Genomic DNA, 10,957 nt, shown 5'->3' on the forward strand with positions numbered 1-10,957 from the left:
TTTTTCATTGGAAAATAGGGAGTTTTACTGAAAATAAAAATTGGACTTGTCTGATTGCCAATATAAAATGGAGGAAGTGAAAATTCATGGGATTTTATGAGTTGGAAACTTGTTTGGTTTACACATAAATGGAAAAATGGAGGAAGTATAAATTCATGGGAATTTCAACTCCCCACAACACGGGAAACTCCCCACAACATGGGAAGTTAATTCTCTTGTCCCCCCTTAATCAATTAAAATTCATGGAATTTTTAAATTCCCACATTACCAACCAAATAAGGTTAGTAAATTTCTAGAAATTTCATTAAAAAAAATAACTTCCCATAAAATATAAGTTTCTATGGAAATTTAATTCCCACGTCAACTAAACGAGCCACTCCGTATCACATGGCTAATTTTGCTTATTAGTGAAAAGAATGTGTAATAAAAAATTAGTGAAAAGAAAACTACTTCGTCTGACATTCGCTTTATTGTCGGTGTTGAATTCGTGAATGATGGCTTGATGGGCTAAGTTTTGAGTTGAACGTCAAGCCTGCAACCGCAAGTTGGGCTTTATCCCAATATAAAAATTGATGTGCGATACAAGCTAAGCCTAATACAATGAGGTTTTTCGTCTTTTTTTATGATGGATCTAGAAGTCCATCTAATAGCAAATATGGTCTATATTGATTATGAACTACGGAGTAGTAGTATTAAGCTCTCTTAAAGTACTACGTAGTATTTGAAAAAAGAAGGGAGTCTAGGTTAATCTTTGATATTAATATTTTAGTTAATATCTGAGATTAACATTACAGTTTATCTTCTCTCACAACTTTATGCATTGATTTTTATGTCACTTTACTATTTCAATTTTATCATTTAAAAAATAAATAAAAAACATTATATTGTGAGAGGAGATATATTTACATATTTATCTCATTAATAAACTTAGATTTTCCCATGAAAAAGTGTTGATTGGTTTTTTTAGGTAAGGACAATTCCCTTGTAAGTTGTAAGGGTCTGTTCTATTCACCTTATTTTCACTTATTTCAGGTCTAATAAGTTTAATTAAGTTCAAATTAGGAAAAATAAGTTTTGATAAGGGTTGCTCTAGTTCAAATTACAACTAAAATAAGTTTTAATAAGGTCTAATAAGTAAAATCCAGGTGAATAGAACACACCCTAAGGGTCTATTCTGTTCGCCTTATTTTCACTTATTTCAAGTTTAATAAGTTCAGAGAAATTCAGATAAGTTAAGTTCAGTTTAGGAAAAATAAGTTCTAATAAGGGTTACCCAAGTACAAATTACAACTAAAATAAGTTTTGATAAGATTTAATAAGTTCAGATAAGTGATAATCAGGTGAATAGAACACACCCTAAGTAGAGAGAAAATTAGAAATCGCACTTACTTGCAAGTTAACGCTTAAGAGTAGAGAGAGAAGGTAAGGGAATCCCCCTACTCCATAGCAAATGTAGTTGATGGGATTCGAACTCGTAACCTCAGAGTCATAAAGTGAGTTTCCCACCGACTCCACCAAACTTGCTTGGTTAAAAAGTAATGATTGAATTGTTGGTTAGAGAGTATGAATTCATAATGTACTTGGTAATTGGTATACTTATAATACTTAGGTACTTATTCCGTTTTCTTTTATTTGTCTTACTTCAAATCTTGAGACATCCTTATGAAAATGAAATATAATATTTTAAGGGTTTTTCATTCCTTCATGTTAGATTTATCTTGATATTAATTTTCAAATATTTAATTTTTGAATTTTCAATAACACATAATATCAGATTTAAATTATAATATTGCATTGCAAAATGTGCAAAAATTAAATAAGACAATTTTTAAAAAAAAAAAAAATACAGAGGGAGTACTATGAATGATGGTTAGATCGATTGATAACACCATATCAGATATTGTAAAAAAATTACTATGTACTTCCTTCATTTTTATTTAAAGACTATTCTTTGACAATCGTACTTGTCCGTTTATGGGTATTTTGTAGATTAATAATCACTTAACAATCTAAAAAAAATTAGAAATAATAATGTACAACTAAAAAGAACAGTTGACTAAAACTATGATCTCTTTTCATTTTCTCTGAATTGGTTGCATGTTAAGACTAAAGAGAACGGTTATATATAATAACAGGTTTATTTGATTTTTCATTTTTTTCCTTTTGTACCTCCCTGAGCTGGATCCGCCATTTTGTATAAAAACATTGGTATTTTATTGAATATAAAATTCTAAATAAAAGTTTTATTGAAAATAACTCTTAAATAACTTTTTATCCTACTAAATCTATTCAAATTTTATTGAATATAAAACTCTAAAATAACTTTTTTTTATCCTATTCTACAAACAATAATTCAAATAAATCCTACGTGTCATATTAATAATTAATTATTACCTACGTGGCATGACACTTGGCAGAAAATTAGAATGCCAAATGTCGTTGTCTCGTGCCCTGACTAAAAGTTTAGCTTTATATATTAGTTACTAGTTTTGTACCCAGGCGATGCCTAGATTGTTGATAAAATTTCAGTATAAACTTTTTTGCTTGAATACTAAATACGGTCCTACAATCCCTTTTGATAATGTAAGATATGTAGACATACGATGCCATATCGCTTATTTAATTAAATAATAGTGTATTCTTTTTAGTTTTGTTTGTGATTTGATATCTATGTTATTATTGACTTAAAATTATTTTTATTGAATTTAAATTATTATTTTTTTTACTAATTCTCTATTTTTTTAAAATAAATTAAATATATTATAAATTGATCTTATTTTAAAGAACTTTTTGAAACGAATTTTATGATGGAAATAGAATCGAGTTATAGGATATTTATTAAAAGTTATGATTAATTTTGTATATATGAAATATTAAAAGTATATTGATAATAAAACTCTATACAACATTTTTATCTTACAAAAAACTAACCAAAATTCACTTACTTAGTATCATATGTGTCACAATAATATCTATTTTTCGCCTACGTGGTGCGACACTTGGCAAAAAACTGAAATGCTAGATGCCCGGATTGTTGATAAAAAAATTTAGGTTAAATTTTTTGGTTTGAATGTTAAATATGGTCAAATAAACCCTTTTGATAATGCAGAATAGTAATACCTTTTACCGTTTATTGCTTCCATTGTTCTTAAAATAAGTTGAAAAAATATTAATATGATCAGCATATCAAAATAAAATTAAAAATTATTGAAACACTTTTTAAGTGAAAAACCCATAAAGTTATAACACCTTGCTAACATTTATCTGAATTCACTTCAAGATTACCTTGTATTGTACAGTTTCTATTGTGTCCTAATTTATTAGTTTTTGACTTCTGTAATTTCATTAACAAAACCACAAACATACACAAAAATATTACAACCGAATATGAAGAACACCTGATTCAAAAGCTTTAATGGTAAATCAATGGTAGACTAAAAAAAAAAATTAATGATACATAGCCAAATTTATAATTATAATTACGTGGTTATTCGTATAGGAATAAAATTCTATTGTTAATTGGATATTCATATTAATTATAATGTGTGGAGTGTTGCTATAAGTATCTATTGTCAATAAAAAGATAAAAAAAAAAATTCAAAAGAATTATAAATTATTTTATGTATACTTTTTTATCTTAAACAAATCTATCCAATCTAACATAATGTGCACCTAATCTAATCACAATAAATTTATTTTGTTGCCTACATGGCGTGACACTTGGCGGAAAACTAGAATGCCAAGTGTCGCTGTCTCTTAGCTTGGCTACGAGACCAACATTATTTATTAGTGATATGATATGATATGATAGTTCTACGTATTACTTCCTACAATTTACTTTTTCACTAATTACACACTTTTATAATCTTTGACTAATATATTTAAAATAAATGATACAGTATCATATAAAGTGTTATTAAATAGAACTAGAAGTTAATAAAAAGTTTTACTACCTCCGTTAAATATTAGTTGCAACTTTGAAATATTTTATATCTCACAAATATTACCCCAAAGTTGCAACTAATATTTAACGGAGGTAGTATAATATTAACTTTCTAATAAATTTTATAATGTTTGAATATATATACTCTCTCCGTTCCTAAAAGTTCGACTCAATTAGCATTTGCGCGGTCTCCAATGAACATCTTTGACCATGAATATCTCTAGTTATGTATAAGTGATAAAAAGTTGATAGTTAGAAAATTTGTAATAAGGAGAATCTAACAAGATCTCACATGTTTATTTATTTCTATTGTATAAATCATAAAATATGGTCAAAGTTATTTTAGTTTGACCACATGAATAGTAAGTAAGTCGAACTTTCAGAAATGGAGGTAGTATATAGAATTGAGATCATGTGAGAACCAAGGTGAATAATAGGAACAAGGAACTTAATTGATCACACTCCATTTAACGATCGAAATCTCGCCCGCTTCATTAAGGGCAAAATAAGGAATTCAGCACTTTGAATGACTGTCTCTAATCTTCCTGATTTCTTATTTCTTTTTCTCTCTCTTATTCACACTTTCTCTCTCTTCCAGCTAATTCTATCTTCTACGATTCTTTCTTTGCTCTTCTCTAATCAAATTTCTTCTCCAATCGAATTCTTGAGGTTGTTTTTCGATCTTTGTTGCTACTATGACTAAATCTGGACAAGTAAGTTGTTTGTTTTGATTTTTTTGTTCTTTTTATTCGATTAGGGTTTGTGTTTTGTAGTTTTGTAGTTTTGGTTGATTCGAGTTTTTTGAAATTAGGGTTCTCGTTATTTCCAAGTGATCGAAAGTGATAGACATTTTGATTAAATTAGATTGTTGAAGAATCATGTCGAATGATGATAAAGAAAATAAGGAGTTGGATCTTAGCTATCCTAAAGTACAGTTGAAAAAAAGGGGTATTATGGTTTGTTGTTAAGAGTTCAATGAAAAAACTTTCTACCAAAAGAGACTAAATTAAACCCAAAATAAGAAGATTAAACTAGACACTCTAAAACGAAGATGAATAACAAGATTATAGAGATAATAATGGAAAAAAGCACTAGGGAGAGGGGGTTCCAATCATGAACAACAAGACACTAATGAAAATCAATAAGGAAATACACCAAGGAGTTCAAACTCTACTCAAAGCAATTCATTCTCATGCAACTACTCAAAGCAAGTTGATGAAATCAATCAACCCTAAACTAGATCATTCTCATGCATCTAATCTAGGACTAAAACATTGGGGTTATAGGTGCACACAATAACTCCAAGCATTTTTAAGCACAAATCATCAACTCAAGGTAAAATCCAGTCAATAATCAATAGGAACTCAAATAGACATGATTTTCACCCCCTTCTCTAGCTAAAATCTAAGCTAGAGAAAGGAAAATAGCCATGACAACTAAGCTAAACATATATTCAATACTAACACAACCTAGCATGATTCTAAGTCATAGTGAAATCAATAAAACCAATAGAGCATGGAAATTTATGGAAGAAAGCATAAATAAGAGCAATAGAACTAGTAAAACTAACAACTAGAGAATAAAGAGGAAAGAATACTATTATAAAAGTTGAAAGATTACCCAATCATCAAAGTTGTTGCAACAATCTAGAAGAAAGCTTGAATATTTGATTACAAAGATTAAATCTTGAAGACTAAGTGTTTTCTCTCTACAAAGTGTTTTGATGGCAATGAAATAGTTGATGATTGAAAACTCAAGCCCAAGACTATTTATAGTCTTCTATTATAATGAGGAAAATGGGCAAGGGAGAAGGCTCTCCGAACAGGCTGTCGCGCCCTCTCTAAGCTGGGTAAGAGGTTCGCCAGACCCAGAGTGCCGCGCCCGCGGCTAGCCATCTCCAGAATCTGCTTCATAGCTCAGTAACCCCCTGTCTGCGCCCGCGGCTAGCTGTAACAGCGCACCCTCTCCTTTGTAGCATCTCCTCTTCCCTTGGCAAGCTTCCTTAGCATCTCCACTCCATCAAACGATCCAAAATTTTCCCACGAGTGCTAGGAGCTATCAAAACACACAAATGAAAGGTAAAATGTAGAAGAAAAGATAAAAGGGAAAGGAAAACACGAGAGGAAACTAAAGTAACTAAAAAGAAGTAAAAGTGGTGAGAAGAGGCATAAACAAGTGACAAATCGGGGGAATTCTCTAATGAAAGAGGGTGAAATGGTGGCATAAATGCCACTCATTAGCAGTGGCTTCAAAATGAACAAAAACAGAAAATACACCTATATATATAATGTAATCGAAGGGGAAAAAAATCATACATTTTTTGCTATTGACCATGTCTACCTCTCGCCCTCCAATCATTTAACATATCTTGGGCTAATTTGTTTCTAAAATTGGTCCAATGATCCGAAGTAGCAACACTTGTAATAAATTCCAATGATCCGAACTAACAAAACTTATACACTCACAAAAGAATGAGCTTCACTTACCTCGAGGTACCCTAAAACCGTTTGGTCTAGAGAGAGCATTGCGAAGTACACGCATATCATGGGCCGAACCTTCCTAATCAGGAAGAACATAAATAAATTGCAAATTGGGTGCACAAACACCCAATACATTCATAACAATTGTTCCTTTTCTTGTTCTATACTTTGGTCGTTCTTGTGAAGGCACATTTACATTAATGTAAGTCCCATCTAAATGCCCCTAAAAAATTCTACAAAAATAAGAAAAAATATTACTCACAAACAATAAAAATTAAGAAAATCCTAGCAAAATTTAGGGGTTTAGATAAGACCAATACCTTGAAAAATTTCCACCTTTCATCTTCACAATCATCCAATACTGGTGTGGGATTGTAAAGTAATACTTCGTATAATTTGAGAAAAACCCTTAGACAAAGGTGAAATTGTCGGCTCACGGTTTCTCCACTTCTAAAGAAATATTATCCAATAGACCTATTCTTCTTATGGTGAGCCAACGTGTATAAAAACATGGCTACAATCTCTTGAAGCGACATGTTTTTTGTTCCACTCAAACCCCCAATGTCTCTAAGCATCTCACAAATAATATTGAAAAGTTCTTCTATTAACGCGAAGCTCACTCTTGCATTTCACATCACTCTCTTTATAAAGCCCTCTCAAAACTAACATTCGTAGCAACTTTTTGTTTCTTTTTCTTTCTTTCAATTGAACACCCTTTATTGTAACAACACACATCATATGCCACATCCAATACATCATCAAAATAATAATAATAACCATTGAAATAATTAGTTGTATTTGTTTTAGCTTTTTCTTCCTTATGGAACGCATAAGTCGAGGTATTGTAGAAACCTTGAAAAACCAGTCCGAAAAATATACAACAGTATCAATATACACTAGTATCACAAATAACATATATTAGCCATCAAAAACCATAAATTTAGCAACTAATCTGATATTCATCAAAAACGTATCATATATTACCCATAAATAAAAATCAATTTAGTTAATGATTAATAATTTGCACTTAAACAGATGCATTTAGTTAGTAGCAGAAGATAAGGTTGTCCATGCAACACTACATTCTACTTTGGGATAAATAAGAAATCATTCTGGAAAAATCAGCTTGTAATTTTAAGGAGTAAATTGCAACAAATAAGTCAATAATAGCAACGCAAGCAAATAAGTCGAATCAAATAGTATGCTAGTAACAAGAAAATTAACCAGCAAAACCATCCCAAATCAAAATTCTAATTAAAATTAGAAACTTCCTGATATTGGGGAAAATTTAGGGGGAAAACCCCAAATAACTAGCAATTACAGCAATAATAGCAATATATACCATCAAATTCAGTAGAAAATCAATAAAAATAGAATAAAATTTTAATCAAACAAGCAAGTGTAGAATTCAAACCAGGAACGACAATATTCATATCGCATTAACCCTAGAAATTGAACGAGAGAAATTAAGATAGCAAACCTGTGATGATTTTTGAAGATTTGAAGTAGATAATTGAAAATTTTGTAACAAAATCTGAAGAATCGCAACTTTCTTTATAGAATCATCGATCAAATTTAGGAATTTTTCAGAAAATTTTCGAACGAAAGAAGAGAAGAGAGAAGAGTTTTCTTTATTTTTTGTGTTAGAGGAAGGAAAAAGAATCTGTTTCCTCACTTATTACACTGGAAACAATTTGGTGGAATGGGTTACCACCTACTAACGATTTGTGTTACTTTAGTCATTAACCAAACACATTGTAATGGAAACACTAACATGATTTCGTTTCCACTACTCTAAAAACCTTATACCAAACACCCCCTTAGAGTTTTATATTTATTTTAAGAGATAACCTATGTAAGAATTGAACCTACATCTCTATGCATCCGCATAGTGCTCTACCTTTTGAGCTAATAGGTTTTAGCTAGCACAGCTTATGGTTGAAGGATTCAATAAAAAAAAAAACTATCACTTGATGTACTACTTTTTTTTATTTTTTATTTATTTACGTTAGAACTATTATGATTTACTTTTAAGGTATTTTGGTTTACTTCTGTGTTTTTTCAGTTAATTTTAGTGACAACTAACCTATGGAAGATAGTCCCAATGATCTATGCTCTTGACTTTACTATCTTGGCCTAAATTTCTACACATAGCACACAGCCAAAATAATCAGGATTTTCAATTTTGTTTGGTATAAGATTAAAATTTTGAAATAGATACGCCATTAGAATTTAGAGCACCTCCAATGAAAAACAAGTAAATGCTAATAAATCAGTTTATTTTATAAATTGCAATAGAGGCATCTATAACAACATAACTTAAACCATTATACAAGAAATATCAACATCCATTTACTTTTAATAAAACAAAGTTTACTTTAAAAGTGAACAAATTTCCCATTAGATTCATCTTTTCTAGCACCACTCTTACCACCTTACAAACCAAATCAGCCACCACACACCATACACATATTCAAGCATGAAAACTTCACAATAACTGACAACAAAATTCTTAGCCTATTATAATTTTAGTGGGTCTCAAGATTGTTTCCAATCAATATGTAGTTTGCAAACTCACCAAAATTCACAGAAGTTTGAGCGCTAAACCTCAAAAAATACATGAGAAACAAACACATAAATCAATAACTTCAAGTATTAATCAAGGCTTTAGTAAAATCAGTTCACAAAATTTCTTTTAAATCACAATAAATCATCCACAAGATATGAGAAGATCACACAAATTTAAACTCCACGATTCATTAAATTGATGATTAAAACAACCACTAAAATACCGAAAATTAAACAAAATTAAGCGTAACACTCACAAGTTTCTGATTAGACCAAATAAATTTGCATCGATTTGATGAAAATAGACCTAATCTTAACTAAAATTACTACAAACTTAATAAATTGTGAGCATTATTCTGATTATACCTATTTTGAGCTCGATTTTGCATACTCAACTTAGATTTTGCGTGTTGTAGAAGAAATTTGAATCAATTCACCAAACTAAAATATAACACCTTCAATTGTAGCAAGGTCTAGACGAATTTGAAGCAAATTCTACCCAATTTTGCAACGAATCCAGCAAAAATTGTAGCAAATTCCATATAATCGAGTTGTTGATTGAGGTGAGGAAGCATGAAAATGGTTGAGGAGATCAATAATGGCGTTCGTGAAAATGAGAGAGAAACGCACGGAGGAGAGAGAAAATCGCGAAGGAGAGAGAAGAGAGTGGTTTTTGGGTTTTGCATTTGATTTGTTTGAATATATCCCAACCGTTGATGTAGCACGCGCCCATCCTATATCCGACGGTTCTGATTAGTTCCTAGTTCCTATTATTCACTTAGTTCACATTGTAACTTGGTTATATATATATATATATATATATATATATATATATATATATATATATATATATATATATATATATATATATATATATATACAGTGACAAGCGTATTAAATTTAATGGTATTATCAGTTATTATAAAATAAAGAGAGTGATAGAGTATAAAATATATTCTTGGGCTTCAACCATTAACTTAAGCTTTTGTTGAGTTGGTCCTATAACATGGTATCGGAGCCAGCGTGACACAAAGGTCACAGGTTCAAATTTCATCCATCTCTAAGTGGAATATTCTGCGCTGTGTATGAGGAGGGTGTATGCTGCATCTACATTTCAAGCCCAACATGCTTTCATGTGAGGCGGTGTGATAGAGTATTCTTGAGCCTCAACCATCAGCTTTTGGTTGAACTTCAAGAATACTTCATCCGTTCTAGTAATTATACAACAACTGGACTTTTACACTATTCATCACATTTGTTGGGTCTTGTTAGATTCGTCTCATAAAATACTTTCATAATATCAACTTTTTATAATTTTTATTCTTATATAATTATAGATATTTAGCATATAAAATGTGTTTTGAGATGCGTAATATCATCCTTGTTGCAATATTTGTGGAATAGAGGAAGTATGTTTTACTTTCTATTAGAGAGTAATATAAAAAATAAATAAAAAATAAAAAAATCAAATGTCACATACTATTAAAATTAAAGATGATTTAAATTATTCAATGTACATTATCACAAGATTAAGTTTTGAAAAGGTAAACTAAATTTAACTTAAAGATAATTACCAACATTATGGTGATTTTAGTCAATCCTCCATATAGGGTTTAGTCGGTTCCCTAATGGTGAGATTTTCAATATTGTTTGTTTGTTTGTTTTTCGTGTGTACAGGGATATAAATTTGAAAGATTCGTCTTGCGAATTTGTGAAATTGCGGGTCTATTGGTTTAGGGGTGTAGATTTAGAAGATTCGTCTTGCAAGTTTTATCACTTTTATGACTATACATTAATGGAGCTCCGTCAAGAACAATGCAAAGACATTTAAAATTATTCAGGAGCAGTTAAGAAGCGATGTCATTAGTTTAAAAGTGATAAATACTTATATTGATCATTTAGATCTTTTAACGGATGATTATAAGTGCCGAATAAAAAAATATAAAAATAATTTCTGTGGCAATTT

General features: G+C 30.2%; 1 long non-coding RNA gene across 1 annotated transcript; it reads right to left on the bottom strand.

The window, feature by feature from the left end:
• Window positions 1-5,523: 5,523 nt before the first annotated feature.
• LOC110683007 lies at window positions 5,524-9,741 on the bottom strand. The gene is made up of 2 exons (XR_002503536.1): window positions 6,744-9,741; window positions 5,524-6,656 (listed from the first exon to the last, which is right to left on the bottom strand). It is a non-coding gene; the product is annotated as an uncharacterized LOC110683007 (long non-coding RNA).
• Window positions 9,742-10,957: the final 1,216 nt, after the last annotated feature.

The sequence above is a fragment of the Chenopodium quinoa genome, unplaced genomic scaffold (assembly GCF_001683475.1).
Source record: "Chenopodium quinoa cultivar QQ74 unplaced genomic scaffold, ASM168347v1, whole genome shotgun sequence".
Classification (NCBI taxonomy): domain Eukaryota; kingdom Viridiplantae; phylum Streptophyta; class Magnoliopsida; order Caryophyllales; family Amaranthaceae; genus Chenopodium; species Chenopodium quinoa.